Source organism: Crinia signifera, chromosome 12 (genome assembly GCF_055691185.1).
Source record: "Crinia signifera chromosome 12, ASM5569118v1, whole genome shotgun sequence".
NCBI classification, from domain to species: Eukaryota; Metazoa; Chordata; class Amphibia; order Anura; family Myobatrachidae; genus Crinia; species Crinia signifera.
Genome location: NC_139228.1, coordinates 80,540,774 through 80,559,274, shown reverse-complemented (window position 1 = coordinate 80,559,274; position 18,501 = coordinate 80,540,774).

Here is an 18,501-nt window from a genome sequence, read left to right as displayed (position 1 = left end):
GGGGAGGTAACTATGATGTAACAGTGTAATGTGGGCTAGGTGACATGAGGGAGATTGCTAGACTAATTAGGGGGAGAGGGAGATTGCTGCTATGTCAGGGAGTCTCCTGCAGAATGCAGGAGGGGAGGTAACTATGATGTAATGTGGGCTAGGTGACATGAGGGAGATTTCTTGACTAATGAGGGTGAGAGGGAGATTGCTGCTATGTCAGGGAGTCTCCTGCAGAATGCAGGAGGGGAGGTAAATATGATGTAACAGTGTAATGTGAGCTAGGTGACATGAGGGAGATTGCTAGGCTAATGAGGGAGAGAGGGAGATTGCGGATATGTCAGGGAGTCTCCTGCAGAATGCAGGAGGGGAGGTAACTATGATGTAACAGAGTAATGTGGGCTAGGTGACATGAGGGAGATTGCTAGACTAATGAGGGAGAGATGGAGATTGCTGCTATGTCAGGGAGTCTCCTGCAGAATGCAGGAGGGGAGGTAACTATGATGTAACAGTGTAATGTGGGCTAGGTGACATGAGGGAGATTGCTAGACTAATGAGGGGGAGAGGGAGATTGCTGCTATGTCAGGGAGTCTCCTGCAGAATGCAGGAGGGGAGGTAACTATGATGTAACAGTGTAATGTGGGCTAGGTGACATGAGGGAGATTTCTTGACTAATGAGGGAGAGAGGGAGATTGCTGCTATGTCAGGGAGTCTCCTGCAGAATGCAGGAGGGGAGGTAACTATGATGTAAGTGTAATGTGGGCTAGGTGACATGAGGGAGATTGCTAGACTAATGAGGGAGAGAGGGAGATTGCTGCTATGTCAGAGAGTCTCCTTCAGAATGCAGGAGGGGAGGTAACTATGATGTAACAGTGTAATGTGGGCTAGATGACATGAGGGAGATTGCTAGACTAATGAGGGAGAGAGGGAGATTGCTGCTATGTCAGGGAGTCTCCTGCAGAATGCAGGAGGGGAGGTAACTATGATGTAACAGTGTAATGTGGGCTAGGTAACATGAGGGAGATTTCTTGACTAATGAGGGAGAGAGGGAGATCGCTGCTATGTCAGGGAGTCTCCTGCAGAATGCAGGAGGGGAGGTAACTATGATGTAAGTGTAATGTGGGCTAGGTGACATGAGGGAGATTGCTAGACTAATGAGGGAGAGAGGGAGATTGCTGCTATGTCAGAGAGTCTCCTTCAGAATGCAGGAGGGGAGGTAACTATGATGTAACAGTGTAATGTGGGCTAGGTGACATGAGGGAGATTGCTAGACTAATGAGGGAGAGAGGGAGATTGCTGCTATGTCAGGGAGTCTCCTGCAGAATGCAGGGGGGGGGGGGGGGTAACTATGATGTAACAGTGTAATGTGGGCTAGGTGACATGAGGGAGATTGCTATACTAATGAGGGAGAGAGGGAGATTGCTGCTATGTCAGAGAGTCTCCTGCAGAATGCAGGAGGGGAGGTAACGATGATGTAACAGTGTATTGTGGGCTAGGTGACATGAGGGAGATTGCTAGACTAATGAGGGAGAGAGGGAAATTGCTGCTATGTCAGGGAGTCTCCTGCAGAATGCAGGAGGGGAGGTAAATATGATGTAACAGTGTAATGTGAGCTAGGTGACATGAGGGAGATTGCTAGGCTAATGAGGGAGAGAGGGAGATTGCGGATATGTCAGGGAGATTCCTGCAGAATGCAGGAGGGGAGGTAACTATGATGTAACAGAGTAATGTGGGCTAGGTGACATGAGGGAGATTGCTAGACTAATGAGGGAGAGATGGAGATTGCTGCTATGTCAGGGAGTCTCCTGCAGAATGCAGGAGGGGAGGTAACTATGATGTAACAGTGTAATGTGGGCTAGGTGACATGAGGGAGATTGCTAGACTAATGAGGGAGAGAGGGAGATTGCTGCTATGTCAGGGAGTCTCCTGCAGAATGCAGGAGGGGAGGTAACTATGATGTAACAGTGTAATGTGGGCTAGGTGACATGAGGGAGATTGCTAGACTAATGCAGGAGAGAGGGAGATTGCTGCTATGTCAGGGAGTCTCCTGCAGAATGAAGAATAGAATAGAATAGAATAGAATCAACTTTATTGGCCATGTGTGCTTGCGCACACTAGGAATTTTTTGTGGATATACAGTGCAGCATCAGCAGGGATGAAAGGGGGGTGGGGGCATTACATACATTACATTGAGACATTACATGTGGGGGACGCAGCCCACCAATCAGCACAGCGCCTAGGCAGCCATCCGCGGCGCCACTGGTCGCTGAAGTAGCTGTGGAAGGTAGCAGTAACAGTATGAGCACAAACATTGCAATTAAAGCAGAGACAGTACAGTTCTCACATAGGGGACACGGGGTTACATATGGCTGAGTGCACAGATCCTAGGCAGCCATTTGCGGCGCCAACTTGTATCTTCCTGGGGTGGTGGTGGCGGGGGGAGGGGGCAGAAAGAGTCAGTGAGGCCGGGGGAGAGTCAGTCAGGAAGGGGCGGGAGGAGGGCTCGGGGGTCCTGCAGAGCCACCCGGGGCCGGTGCGGCCCGTCTGGGGGGGATCCTGCCAGACTGATATGATGTGGAGACCTGCCCTGCCCCCAACTGCCCCGTTCAGCCACATTCCCCAATGCAGTGGGATTCCTTTGATCCTGATGTTGCCGCTGGGGGGGGGAGGGGGGTTCCCCGGACAATGTTAAGATGGTGCTGCCGGTGGTGTGTTGCTGCCAGGGGGGAGAGATGGTACTGAGGGAGGGGGGGGGGGGGCGCGCTGCCCGATGGTGCTGCTGGGGGGGGGCCGCAGTGCTGCTCGATCGATGGTGCTGCAGGCGGAAGCACAGCTCTGGCTGGGTGCCGCCGCATCCTGCGCCGAGGGGACACGGGGGACGCGGTGCTTCCTTCTCACCCTCTCCCGCCGCAGGTCACCTCCGACCGCCTCCTCCGCTCTGATCCAAGACCGCCTCCTCTTCTCAGCCCGCCGCTGCTCCGGAGGCCGGGGGTAATGGAGCCTCTCCTGCCGCAGGTCAGGACCGACCGCCTCCTCTGCTCTCCTCTGCTCTGCTCCCACCGGCTGCCGCCTCCTCTCTGCCCGCCGCTGCCGCCACGCCGCTCCGGTGGCCGGGGATGGTGGAGCTCCGTGGATGGTAGATCGGAGCTCCACGTGATGCGACCATCCCCGGCCACCACCGGAAGTAAGGAGGGGAGGTAACTATGATGTAACAGTGTAATGTGGGCTAGGTGACATGAGGGAGATTGCTAGACTAATGAGGGGGAGAGGGAGATTGCTGCTATGTCAGGGAGTCTCCTGCAGAATGCAGGAGGGGAGGTAACTATGATGTAATGTGGGCTAGGTGACATGAGGGAGATTTCTTGACTAATGAGGGAGAGAGGGAGATTGCTGCTATGTCAGGGAGTCTCCTGCAGAATGCAGGAGGGGAGGTAAATATGATGTAACAGTGTAATGTGAGCTAGGTGACATGAGGGAGATTGCTAGGCTAATGAGGGAGAGAGGGAGATTGCGGATATGTCAGGGAGTCTCCTGCAGAATGCAGGAGGGGAGGTAACTATGATGTAACAGAGTAATGTGGGCTAGGTGACATGAGGGAGATTGCTAGACTAATGAGGGAGAGATAAGGATTGCTGCTATGTCAGGGAGTCTCCTGCAGAATGCAGGAGGGGAGGTAACTATGATGTAACAGTGTAATGTGGGCTAGGTGACATGAGGGAGATTGCTAGACTAATGAGGGGGAGAGGGAGATTGCTGCTATGTCAGGGAGTCTCCTGCAGAATGCAGGAGGGGAGGTAACTATGATGTAACAGTGTAATGTGGGCTAGGTGACATGAGGGAGATTTCTTGACTAATGAGGGAGAGAGGGAGATTGCTGCTAAGTCAGGGAGTCTCCTGCAGAATGCAGGAGGGGAGGTAACTATGATGTAAGTGTAATGTGGGCTAGGTGACATGAGGGAGATTGCTAGACTAATGAGGGAGAGAGGGAGATTGCTGCTATGTCAGAGAGTCTCCTTAAGAATGCAGGAGGGGAGGTAACTATGATGTAACAGTGTAATGTGGGCTAGATGACATGAGGGAGATTGCTAGACTAATGAGGGAGAGAGGGAGATTGCTGCTATGTCAGGGAGTCTCCTGCAGAATGCAGGAGGGGAGGTAACTATGATGTAACAGTGTAATGTGGGCTAGGTAACATGAGGGAGATTTCTTGACTAATGAGGGAGAGAGGGAGATCGCTGCTATGTCAGGGAGTCTCCTGCAGAATGCAGGAGGGGAGGTAACTATGATGTAAGTGTAATGTGGGCTAGGTGACATGAGGGAGATTGCTAGACTAATGAGGGAGAGAGGGAGATTGCTGCTATGTCAGAGAGTCTCCTTCAGAATGCAGGAGGGGAGGTAACTATGATGTAACAGTGTAATGTGGGCTAGGTGACATGAGGGAGATTGCTAGACTAATGAGGGAGAGAGGGAGATTGCTGCTATGTCAGGGAGTCTCCTGCATAATGCAGGAGGGGAGGTAACTATGATGTAACAGTGTAATGTGGGCTAGGTGACATGAGGGAGATTGCTAGACTAATGCTGGAGAGAGGGAGATTGCTGCTATGTCAGGGAGTCTCCTGCAGAATGAAGGAGGGGAGGTAACTATGATGTAACAGTGTAATGTGGGCTAGGTGACATGAGGGAGATTGCTAGGCTAATGAGGGGGAGAGGGAGATTGCTGCTATGTCAGGGAGTCTCCTGCAGAATGCAGGAGGGGAGGTAACGATGATGTAACAGTGTAATGTGGGCTAGGTGACATGAGGGAGATTTCTTGACTAATGAGGGAGAGAGGGAGATTGCTGCTATGTCAGGACGTCTCCTGCAGAATGCAGGAGGGGAGGTAACTATGATGTAACAGTGTAATGTAGGCTAGGTGACATGAGGGAGATTGCTAGACTAATGCGGGAGAGAGGGAGATTGCTGCTATGTCAGGACGTCTCCTGCAGAATGTAGGAGGGGAGGTAACTATGATGTAACAGTGTAATGTGGGCTAGGTGACATGAGGGAGATTGCTAGACTAATGAGGAAGAGAGGGAGATTGCTGCTATGTCAGGGAGTCTCCTGCAGAATGCAGGAGGGGAGGTAACTATAATGTAACAGTGTAATGTGGGCTAGGTGACATGATGGAGATTGCTAGACTAATGAGGGAGAGAGGGAGATTGCTGCTATGTCAGGGAGTCTCCTGCAGAATGCAGGAGGGGAGGTAACTATAATGTAACAGTGTAATGTGGACTAGGTGACATGAGGGAGATTGCTAGATTAATGAGGGAGAGAGGGAGATTGCTGCTATGTCAGGAAGTCTCCTGCAGAATGCAGGAGGGGAGGTAACTATGATGTAACAGTGTAATGTGGGCTAGGTGACATGAGGGAGATTTCTTGACTAATGAGGGAGAGAGGGAGATTGCTGCTATGTCAGGACGTCTCCTGCAGAATGCAGGAGGGGAGGTAACTATGATGTAACAGTGTAATGTAGGCTAGGTGACATGAGGGAGATTGCTAGACTAATGCGGGAGAGAGGGAGATTGCTGCTATGTCAGGACGTCTCCTGCAGAATGTAGGAGGGGAGGTAACTATGATGTAACAGTGTAATGTGGGCTAGGTGACATGAGGGAGATTGCTAGACTAATGAGGGAGAGAGGGAGATTGCTGCTATGTCAGGGAGTCTCCTGCAGAATGCAGGAGGGGAGGTAACTATAATGTAACAGTGTAATGTGGGCTAGGTGACATGATGGAGATTGCTAGACTAATGAGGGAGAGAGGGAGATTGCTGCTATGCCAGGGAGTCTCCTGCAGAATGCAGGAGGGGAGGTAACAATGATATAACAGTGTAATGTGTGCTAGTTGACATGAGGGAGATTGCTAGACTAATGAGAGAGAGAGGGAGATTGCTGCTATGTCAGGGAGTCTCCTGCAGAATGCAGTAGGGGAGGTAACTATGATGTAACACTGTAATGTGGGCTAGGTGACATGAGGGAAATTGCTAGACTAATGAGGGAGAGAGGGAGATTGCTGCTATGTCAGGACGTCTCCTGCAGAATGCAGGAGGGGAAGTAACTATGATGTAACAGTGTAATGTGGGCTAGGTGACATGAGGGAGATTGTTAGACTAATGAGGGAGAGAGGGAGATTGCTGCTATGTCAGAGAGTCTCCTGAAGAATGCAGGAGGGGAAGTAACTATGATGTAACAGTGTAATGTGGGCTAGGTGACATGAGGGAGATTGTTAGACTAATGAGGGAGAGAGGGAGATTGCTGCTATGTCAGAGAGTCTCCTGCAGAATGCAGGAGGGGAGGTAACTATGATGTAACACTGTAATGTGGGCTAGGTGACATGAGGGAGATTGTTAGACTAATGAGGGAGAGAGGGAGATTGCTGCTATGTCAGAGAGTCTCCTGCAGAATGCAGGAGGGGAGGTAACTATGATGTAACAGTGTAATGTGGTCTAGGTGACATGAGGGAGATTGCTAGACTAATGAGGGAGAGATGGAGATTGCTGCTATGTCAGAGAGTCTCCTGCAGAATGCAGGAGGGGAAGTAACTATGATGTAACAGTGTAATGTGGGCTAGGTGACATGAGGGAGATTGTTAGACTAATGAGGGAGAGAGGGAGATTGCTGCTATGTCAGGGAGTCTCCTGCAGAATGCAGGAGGGGAGGTAACTATGATGTAACATTGTAATGTGTGCTAGTTGACATGAGGGAGATTGCTAGACTAATGAGGGAGAGAGGGAGATTGCTGCTATGTCAGGGAGTCTCCTGCAGAATGCAGGAGGGTAGGCAAATATGCTCAGCAACTGTGCAAGTCATCAAAGGTGTCCGCACAGCGGCCCTGTAAATGCGCATATGCGAATATACACACGCGCAGAGCGTAAACATCGCTCCCCAGTGTGAATACGCCTGGGACCGATCATACCAGATTACGGCCCCATATGAGCTATTTGCACTCCTACCCTAGGACTACTGGCATTCCTGGTTTAGAATAACCCAGCTTTGTACTGTACGTTCCACTCTCGCCGTATACTCATTTGTAGGTAAGGTGCATCATGCTCAAACTTTTCTACCCGTTGGTAATTAAATCCATGACTTATTGGGAGCATTAGTCACACATATAGCACTGCTTTGGTCTATTGTCAATCACAGCAGAGTAGTAAATGTTAATGAGCTGGTGGTTTCTGCATAAATTAGACCTAATTAGTTTAATGTGAAAGTGCTTTGAGATAGTTTTTGTAAAAGTGTTAGATGCTTCTGGCGAAGGAACGACCCGTTCATTTAAACTTTCAAATTGTACAGGCTACATAGGATGTTGTAGCGTTAAAACGTCTAGATAATATAAGCGGTAACATTAGATATAGTGGTTATTCCCCTGACTATTTTGGGTTTGGGTTCTGGCATAAAATGTAGCCACCCCAGTGATCAAGGGCATTATTTGGGACCAGGGAAGTACAAGCAGGAGGACGCTGTAGATTCCTGGTCCGGTGCATTATTTGGGACCAGGGAAGTACAAGCAGGAGGACGTTGTAGATTCCTGGTCCGGTGCATTATTTGGGACCAGGGAAGTACAAGCAGGAGGACGTTGTAGATTCCTGGTCCGGTGCATTATTTGGGACCAGGGATGTACAAGTAGGAGGACGCTGTAGATTCCTGGTCCGGTGCATTATTTGGGACCAGGGAAGTACAAGCAGGAGGACACTGTAGATTCCTGATCCAGTGCATTATTTGGGACCAGGGATGTACAAGCAGGAGGACGCTGTAGATTCCTGGTCCGGTGCATTATTTGGGACCAGGGACGTACAAGTAGGAAGACGCTGTAGATTCCTGATCCGGTGCATTATTTGGGACCAGGGAAGTACAAGCAGGAGGACGCTGTAGATTCCTGGTCCAGTGCATTATTTGGGACCAGGGATGTACAAGCAGGAGGACGCTGTAGATTCCTGGTCCAGTGCATTATTTGGGACCAGGGATGTACAAGCAGGAGGACGCTGTAGATTCCTGGTCCGGTGCATTATTTGGGACCAGGGAAGTACAAGCAGGAGGACGCTGTAGATTCCTGGTCCAGTGCATTATTTGGGACCAGGGACATACAAGCAGGAGGACGCTGTAGATTCCTGATCCTGTGCATTATTTGGGACCAGGGAAGTACAAGCAGGAGGACGTTGTAGATTCCTGGTCCAGTGCATTATTTGGGACCAGGGACCTACAAGCAGGAGGATGCTGTAGATTCCTAGAGCTCCCTCCTGTCTGGGGTACAATCAGATGTTATTTCCTCTCTCTCTATCTGCCTGTATCCTTACATTGCTATTATGATAATGGGGAGCCCAAGCATCCATTAATACTAAACCATATGTTCGCCGGCTTGCTGTGAAATAAAAAGACGTATATTATCCCTGTTGTCATGGTAACGCTTTCATGCGTTTTGTCAGGGTTCGGCCTGATCATTTAAATTGCCAGTAAACAAGCATCCGAGCGTTGCCACATGCGTAATATTTACAGTGTATCTGTTGCTAAACAATGACAAAATGAAGGATTTTTATTTTAATCCCACTTTGTTCCGCTTCGGAGTCTCAGGGTCCTGTTCTGCTCGGGGCTGGATGTCGCATAGTAAACCCTACCGAGCCCTGTTTGATGCGTGTCAGTATCATAGGCCACAAAATCTGTTTGGGCCTCATTCAGCAAGGCTGGCTAAGCAGCGGATGTTCGCTGCTTAGTGAGCCCTGAAATGCCACTCACTGCCCGACCGAATGTGCCCGCATCGCCGAATCCTCTCGGTTACATGTAAAGGGATGTACGCAACCACCCCCCAGGCATGTGGCCGAAGGCGAGAGAAATTATTAGATGATCAAATAATTTCTCTACCCTTCCGAAATAACTTCGGTCTAAGGCATCTGCCCACCCGCGTTCCCCTGCTCCACCCCCGTCCCTCCCTGCAACTCGCGGAAGCTGTCCTGTGCTGGTGTTTGCAAACTTTGCATATGCACAAACCCCGCCCATCGAAGTTGTGGCAGAATTTAGATTGCTATGGGCGGGATGTACTATGACGAAAATGCGGTAAAACCCCCATTTTACCGCATTTTCAAAATTACCAAAACCCGGCCGCACCGTGTTCGGCAGGCAGGGTATACCCTAAAGAAGCCTATGGGCTTCTATCGCCGCCCGCTGCCAGCCATCTGCACCCCCCACCCCGTCCTCCGTGCTGCTCCTCCTCCCCCAGCAGCATGTCACAGCTGGGGATTTCCTTCCGGCTGCAGGGGGGAGGAGGAGATGCCGGGGACGCTGCAGAGCCCAGGAGGTGAAGGAGACCCCCGCAAACCACATTACAGGTATTGCGGGGGGCCTCCGTCACCGCACCACAATGCCAGCCGCATATGTTAGTACATATGCGCTGGCATCGCGGCGGAGGCGTGGCAAAGTGGCGGCGATTCTGTTAATACATCCCGCCCTTTGAGCGATCCTGAATCGGCCTCAATGTACAGTGAATTAAAATGTACAAGTATTCTTATATGTGTGAGGGATTTCTTATTCATCCAATGTTGTACATAGTCCCCATATAGATCCATATTCAAACTTCCATAATCCGTAACAGTAGAGAGCACAAATTGCCTATTACCAGGAGGCTGGACCTGCCGCAGTGACTTTAATGCATCGTCCTGGGTTATATTACTGATTCACTCACATCCAGACTTTCTTGTACGTCACAGCTAGAGAAATGGAAAAACATGTTCATTACACATCAAATCCTATAAACTTGTGGAGGTAAGGAATGGGTGTACTAGGAAGCAGACGCATGCCGTACAATATATATTATAATATTAGGTCTGTCATAATCCTTACGACCATTGAATAGATTCAGTATTATAGTTTATTGGTGTCTCTACTTTGAAAGGAAAGATCTTTTCAGCCAGTTGTTAAAGTTTATTAAAGAAAGAGGAATTACTGCGCAGACTCCAGTCTTCCAGTTTTCCAGAAAGGCTTCATGTGCTATCCCAAGATGGCTTCAGAGAACATTACAGAGAATGTGCAAGGACTATCACTGTGTAGTGTGATATGGTGGGAGATAGACGTCCAAGTTAATGACCTGGTATAAACGCTATTCCATCACCCTGCAACACAACCTGTTTGCAGCGTACGCTCATTGCTGGTGAACTCTTCAATACCCCAATCCTCTGAAGCTCCACTCAATGAGAACCCGTGTGTAACAGTGAGTACGGCTGTACCTGATATCTTTTAAAAAACCAACTCAACTGGTTAATTATCTGAGCTGATAGTTTAAGTCACCTGCTGGTCTGTGCCTACTGTATATAACTCACTCACACACTGTATATAACTGCACACACATAACTTCCAGCAACAGAAACATAAGGCCTAAAGCTGTAACAGAATAGACAACTTTGTAAGTGTATGCACTATATCATCACTATATAATTCTTTGGATTGGCATTGGCAGGGGTTATATTGGGTTGGTAGTCCAGGACCATTTCAAATTATTTATGGCCAATGTTATAGGCAAAACTACTATTTGTAACTTCCAATCCTAAAATATGTGTACAAACAGAAGGATATCATGTTCCTCAGCACATATCTGATCCTAAGGAAGACATGCAAACCCAATTTTCACAATAAGAAACTTTTGGACCAGGGTGCCATCAAACTAATAACACTGTAGGGTGCTGTGATTCTAATGCAGGATAGAGTAAAGCTATTTTAAAGAGACCTGTCTTATGCCACTTTCACACCGCAAAACCTGCTTTGATCCGGTTTTTGAAGCGTTTCTTAAAACGGGTCAAAGCAGGTTAAATCCCTTTCAAGACCCTTTCAGACCGCACTTATAAACTGGTATTTATATTACATGCAACTTGTCCCGCTCTGTGCGCATCTAATGAGTGGGACCTAGCGCAGTGAATATTTAATGAACGGGTCCCCGCCCCCTGCATATGTCAGGGTTGCCTACCTTCCCGGAATGGCAGGGAGGGTCCCGAAAATAGGGTCACCCTCCCGGCCCCCCCGGAAAGGTGGCCAACCCTTCCGGATTCTGGGGGACCCCCGCTCCCCCCCTCTGATTGCGGCCCCCTCCCCCTAACCGCGGCGTTTAAATTAACTTATGTCTGCAGATCTCAGGGAAGGGGGCGTGGCTAAAGCATCATAATCGTGTCATTTAGCCCTGCCCCCTCCACGGAGATAGGCAAACGAAGTAACTTTCCTTCATGGGGGCGGGGCTTAATGATGTCACATTAAAGCCCTGCCCCCAAGCTCCTGCTGAAAGTCTTCTCTCCGGGCTTCTGCCGGAGAGGAGCTTTTAAAAGTCGGCAACCCTGGCATATGTAATAAGTGGGTCCTGCTCATTACATATGCAAGGGGTAGGGACCCACTCATTAAATATTTTGTTTTCTTTCTCAGGGCCAGATGTACTAAGATTGAAAATTGATTACATGGAGAGTGATAAACAACCAGCCAATTAGCTCCTAACTGCTTAGTTCATCTGTCCCTCTGTACTCTGTGTGAGCCTACCGAAGGTACGCAAATACTTCTCACCATGCATGTGCCCCATGGGGTAGGCCTATATCTGAGGATTATGGGGGAGCTTTGTATGTAGATTTTATTCCTCAACCCAAAGAAGCCAAAGCTCTATCTCCTGCACAGATGATCTGGATGGTGACATCAAAGTGGGACAGATATTTATATAATGTACAGCAGCTAAAATGACCCAGATCATAGATGACATCATAGATGGCAGCTTGGCCCGTCTGAAGGTAAGTCCCTATGATCTCATACTGAACTTGAATAATCATATAACGGTGAACCAGGAGAGATCAGGGAAGATATCAGGTGATGGTGGAATGTTCTGGTGCCTCCCGCCGCACATTGCGTGGTTTCGCATTATTAATAATGGCATATGCACTAACATACTGTATGTGATTATTAAGGCAATGGACAGTTCTTCTTATAAGAGCTGTCCTTTACGACGTGTCCCCCATCAATGGACGTGTGCATACGCAGAGCGACAGCGGCGGCTGCAGGGCATGCTGGGAGGGATCTGTATCAGATCCCTTAACCAATGCTGCAGATTGAAGCCTAAAACTTCTATAGGAGATTCCCTCCTCTGTTTACAAGATATAAGATGTGCGCCCAGTGACAAATGCAGGATTTGTAGTAGGGGGTTTCCAAATGCAGTCCTCAACCTCCCACTCTGCGCAACAGTGATGCGAGTGACGTCATCGGTGTGCCCGCACAATGCACCCCTGAGACCGGAGATGCCGTGGAGAGGATTCCGAAGGCTGCCGTGGACCATCGGGGCACCACTAGGGGACCAGGTAAGTATGAAAAAAAAATTCCAACATCTGTGTTTCCGAGCATTACGGATAAGGGATACTCAACCTGTATTATATACCATTATTATTGTTGTCCTATTTTATGCCACTTGCCAAGAGGATGGGTGTTTCCGGGTAACTGGAACCCCCCTTATGTTTGCCAATGGTTCCCACTCGCGGGATTAAAACAAACAATGAATCAAATGACAAATTATTTGTGCAATATAGTGCCAATATATAAGTGGAGTTTATTTTCATGTAGTCCGCTCACATTCGGGTTGGGATCATTTGGTCTACAGCCTGATGGTCGACAGTCATTAGGTCAACATCATTAGGTCGACATGGGAAAATGTCGACGTGGGTCTAGGTCGACACGGGACAAGGTCGACATGGTTCTAGGTCGAAAGGTCATTAGTTCGACAGGTTGTTAGTTCGGCAGGTCATTAGTTCGACAATGTTTAGACAGTCAAATCGAAACACCCAGCAATTCAACCCAGATTATAAAAAGGGTTAAGCCCAGGTCGCTCTGTATAATGGGTGACCCAGGTGTAGTGTGAATGGGCTGGACTTGAGTCGGGTTAATAAGTGTTGTTAATTATCATGTCCACTTTTACAAAAAGATATTACACAGTACTATGCTCTTATCTGCAAGACATTATGGGGCCATTGTTACTATTTTTAGAATTTAGGTATTTGAGTTCAAAGTTTATGATTTTGCATTTTTTTACATTAAACTGTAGTTGCCATGTTCTTTCCGGGTGCCGGACGCTCTTGCCGGGTGCCGGATGTTCTTGCCGGGTGCCGGATGCTCTTGCCGGGTGCCGGACACTCTCTTGCCGGGTGCCGGATGTTCTTGCTGGGTGCCGGACGCTCTTGCTGGGTGCCGGACGCTCTTGCTGGGTGCCGGACGCTCTTGCCGGGTGCCGAACGCTCTTGCCGGGTGCCGGACGCTCTTGCCGGGTGCCGGACGCTCTTGCCCATTCCTCTAGTCTAGATAGATCCCCAGTCAATATACATCCTTGAAAAAGGTTTGGTGTAAAGGTGGCCATATGCTAGTGCGATTTGGCCCAATTTCACCCGATTCTGATGATTGAGCTGAGAAATCAGGCGAAATTAGACAAATCGCATGTGATTTAGATCCACGCCGATCTGATGCACGGTCCAGTGTGCACTGGATCGGAGCAACTAGATTGCAAGTTCTGCAGGTAGAATCTGTCAGATCGGGCGGGTATGGTCATAGGGTCGACCAGAGGAAGGTTGACATGCATTGAGTCGACCACTGAAGGTTGATATGCATCAACGTCGGTTAGGTCGACAGGGTCATTAGGTTGACACATGCATTAGGTCGACTTGCGCAAGGTCAACAAATGTCGACGTGCAGTTTTTCACTTTTTTTATCCCGAATGTCGTCCTTACGTTCGGTACATTACTTTATTCTCCCACCAACCCCTAGAGGATGGTAGGGCAAACACATAAACCACATGAAATAGACACAAAATATATTTTATTTGTGCCTGAAACAAGGTTTCAAAACATGAAACAAAGTTTGTGTCCAATCTCAGGCACTGACAGTGAATGCCAAACAATCATTTTCTTGCACATATTTAGTGCCAGTTATGCCCCTTTCAGACCGCACTTTTAAAACGGTAAATTGCCGTTTTTTTACCGTTTTAAAACGGTAATGTGTGCGGTCTGAAAGGTCCAGTCCCACTTAACCGGTTAGAAAATGCCGTTTTTTCTAACCGGTTAAAATGCAGGGTCCTACCCGTTTCTGAACCGGTATTTTAGCGCAAAAATCGGCTCAGAAACGGTATTTAGGACCCAGCCAATGAGCTGGGTCCTAAATTCAGCACAGTGAATACTTAATGAGCGCTCATTAAGTATTCACAGCACTGGAGCCCCCCCGCGCGCGTGTCGACGCCCCCCCGCGCGTGTCGACGCCCCCCGCGCGTGTCGCCGCCCCCCGCGTGTCGACCCCCCCCGCGCGTGTCGGCGCCCCCCCGTGTCGACTTACCCCGTGCCGGTATCTCCGTTGTGGTTCCCGGCACTGCAGCTCAGTATGCTCGGAAAGCACTTATGAAAAAAGTGTCTTTCAGAAAATGGCTGCCCCCCATACGGAAGACAGTTTTTTTAAACAGGGTTTCCTATGGGGCAGCCATTTTCTGGAAGACACTTTTTTCATAAGTGCTTTCCGAGCATACTGAGCTGCAGTCCACAACGGAGGTACCGGCACGGGGTAAGTCGACACGGGGGGGGGGGCGCCGACACGCGGGGTGGGGTGGGGGGGGCGTCGACACGCGCGGGGGGCGTCGACATGCGCGGGGGGCGTCGACATGCGCGGGGGGGCGTCGACATGCTCTCGGTCGACACGCGAGGGGGGGGGGAAGCTGCACGGAGGGGAGGGCTGAAGGCTGCACTGGCTTTGACCCTGTATTTGGAAAGTTTCCAAAAACGGGTCTGCCAGTGTCAAAAAATCGGCACTTAAACGGTAATATACCGTTTAAGTGCTGCGGTGTGAAAGGGGTTTTATCTGGCAGACCCGTTTTTGGAAACGTTTCCAAATACAGGGTCAAAGCCAGTTATGCGGTCTGAAAGCAGCATTACTTACCATGTCCCCAGTAGTGCTGTTACAGATGTCCTCAGTATTGCCAGTTACATATCATGTCCCCAGGAGTGCCAGTTACAGATGTCCTCAGTAGTGACAGTTACATATCATGTCCCCAGTAGTGTCAGTTACATATCATGTCCCCAGTAGTGCCAGTTACATATCATGTCCCCAGTAGTGCCAGTTACAGATGTTCTCAGTAGTGCCAGTTACATATGTCCCCAGTAGTGCCTGTTACCGATTTACCCAGTAGTGCCAGTTACAGATGTCCCCAGTAGTGCCAGCTACAGATGTTCTCAGATGTTCTCAGTAGTGCCAGTTACATATATCCCCAGTAGTGCCTGTTACCGATGTCCCCAGTAGTGCCAGTTACAGATGTCCCCAGTAGTGCCAGTTACAGATGTCCCCAGTAGTGCCAGTTACAGATGTTCCCAATAGTGCCAGTTACATATCATGTCCCCAGTAGTGCCAGTTACATATCATGTCCCCAGTAGTGCCAGTTACAGATGTTCCCAATAGTGCCAGTTACATATCATGTCCCCAGTAGTATCAGTTACATATCATGTCCTCAGTAGTGCCAGTTACATATCATGTCCCCAGTAGTGCCAGTTACAGATGTTCCCAGTAGTGCCAGTTACATATCACGTCCCCAGTAGTGCCAGTTACATATCATGTCCCCAGGAGTGCCAGTTACAGATGTTCTCAGTAGTGCCAGTTACATATGTCCCCAGTAGTGCCTGTTACAGATTTCCCCAGTTGTGCCAGTTACAGATGTCCCCAGTAGTGCCAGTTACAGATGTCCCCAGTAGTGCCAGTTACAGATTTTCCCAGTAGTGCCCGTTACATATCATGTCCCCAGTAGTGCCAGTTACATATCATGTCCCCAGTAGTGCCTGTTACAGATTTCCCCAGTAGTGCCAGTTACATATCATGTCCTCAGTAGTGCCAGTTACATATCATGTCCCCAGTAGTGCCAGTTACAGATTTCCCCAGTAGTGCCAGTTACAGATGTTCCCAGTAGTGCCAGTTACATATCACGTCCCCAGTAGTGCCAGTTACATATGTCCCCAGTAGTGCCAGTTACAGATTTCCCCAGTAGTGCCAGTTACAGATGTCCAAAGTAGTGCCAGTTATATATCATGTCCCCAGTAGTGCCAGTTACATATTATGTCCCCAGTAGTGCCAGTTACATATCATGTCCCTAGTAGTGCCAGTTACATATCATGTCCCCAGTAGTGCCAGTTACATATGTACCCAGTATTGCCAGTTATAGATTTCCACAGTAGTTATTTTACCAAAAAAATATTGCATTCTGGAAACAATGGATAAGGGATATTTGGATACGGGATATTTGGATAAGGGATATTTGGATAAGGGATACTCAACCTGTACATATTACACTATAACTTTTGTATTACATTCTGTTTCCCCCAGAACAGGTGTAGTCCCCTCAAGCAAGTATGGATAGCACAATTAACTGTGAAATTCACACAGTAAATATCCGTTAACTTGTGAGATATCTAAGAAATGAAGTGTAGCTTTGCAGATTTAATCATAGTGTTACGAATCTACAGTTTTTGCCAGTCCCGATTACTTCTTGCATTTTTTTATCTATTTAAGGGGCCTACACACGGGGAGATCTGCTGAGCATTGTGAGCGTTGTGTCAGTCTCTGGTCCTGATTGGTGATTAACTGGATTCATCCAGCATGCTGGGTATTAATCACCAGACGACAGCATCATGCAGGGCCTGTATTACCCCTACACACGGAGCGATGTAGGAACATTTTCTAAGCATGTTGGTACTTGTTTCCTAGCAGGGCGCCCAGATTTATTACGTACGCAGACGTAGTGAAATCGCATCGCATCGCATGACGTATAGTAGTAGCATGGGATGTGATGCGATTTTCCCGTTCCCTCTCAGAAATCACTCTGAGGTGATATTCTGTCGGGACAAGAAGTGTATCTCAGAGCTGGTGGTGATTTGTGGTGATTATTTGCTGTATCATTGTTATTGATCGAGATGGTTGGAGTTATTAACGTGTTCTCGCTGCCGCGGATGGAGGAGGCTGTCGCCTTTTTCCAGGTGCACGATCTGCTTTCGGGGGCGCAGAATTGCAGAAATGGACACGCCATGCGCCTTTCTTTGAAGGAGTCGATGTGGCGCTGCCATGTGAAGGTGTGTCGGCTGAATAATCGCTGGATGCGTTAGGCATGTGCTCTGGACATAATGGCGCAGCCCCAGTGGAAGATTGGGGGCCCTGGCCACATCGTCGAAGTGGGTGATACCCTTTTTGTTAAAAGGAAGAACAATGCTGGCCGCATTCTTCCTGGATATTCGGAGGGATCTACCGGGAGACAGGCCAGTGCTTTCTACAAATGGTGCCCAGGAGAGATGCCACAACGTTAATGGACTCCATCCAGCAGAATATAGAGCCGGGCACGACGATGTATACAGACTGCTGGGGGCATATTCTACCGCCCAACTTGAACTGGCTGGATATCGTCATTTTACCGTTAACCACCGGTTCAGTTTTATTGATCCGGCTACAGGGGTCCACACCCAAAACGTGGAACGACTTTGGGGTGCATGCAAGTGGCGGAATAAGCGCCAAAGAGTCACTGCGCGCCATGAATTGCAGTCATATCTTACAGAGTTCATGTGGTGCAAAATTTTGGGAGCTGAGGACCCTTTCCTCCTGTTAATTGAGGCCCTGAAGCTCCACCCAAAGGACTATTAATCATGTTTTAAATTTATTATTCTTGTTATTTTTATTGTTCTTTAATCATTTCTGTTTCTGATTTTAAACTTGTTATCTTTTTTTAATTGTTCTTAATTATTTATGCTCATTAATCAAATTATTTCAGTAAATTAGTTATTAGTTAACACATGTCGTCATTACTGTGTCAGCTGCATGAATTTGCAGGAATGAATGTGTTCCTAAAACAGCAGCACTATCCATGCCACCCCGAATTGTGGAGAACGCAGCGGAACGCGTCCTCCGACCTTTTCATACCCCCACAATCCACGTCGGTGTGGAGTTGATTCTATATATTGTTAGAGAGCCACCGAGCCGGAAGCGTGGCGAGCGCAGCGGATTACTTTACATGTATTCCGCATCCCCTCGCTGCACTTGATGCGCTCGCCACGCTATGTTAAATCAACTCCACGCTGACGTGGATAGTGGAGGTATGAAAAGGTCGGAGGACGCGTTCCGCCGCCCCTCACAGGGCTCGCTGCGCTCGCAAAGCTTCGGGGTTGCGTTTATACTGGGGTTGATGCTAAACAATGGCATATGTGCAGGTGCTTACAATTGTAAGCACCCATCACATCTCATACTATGCACACATCACATCTCATACCATCACATCTCATTGTAAGCACCCATCACATCACATAGCATCACATCTCATTGTAAGCACCCATCACATCTCATTGTAAGCACCCATCACATATCGTGGCATTGGTGCTTGTACAATGAAATATCACATCGCTTTTGGTGCACAGAGATAGGATTCGATATTTCATTGTATAAGCACTCCTGTGCACTTTATATGGACATCGCATCG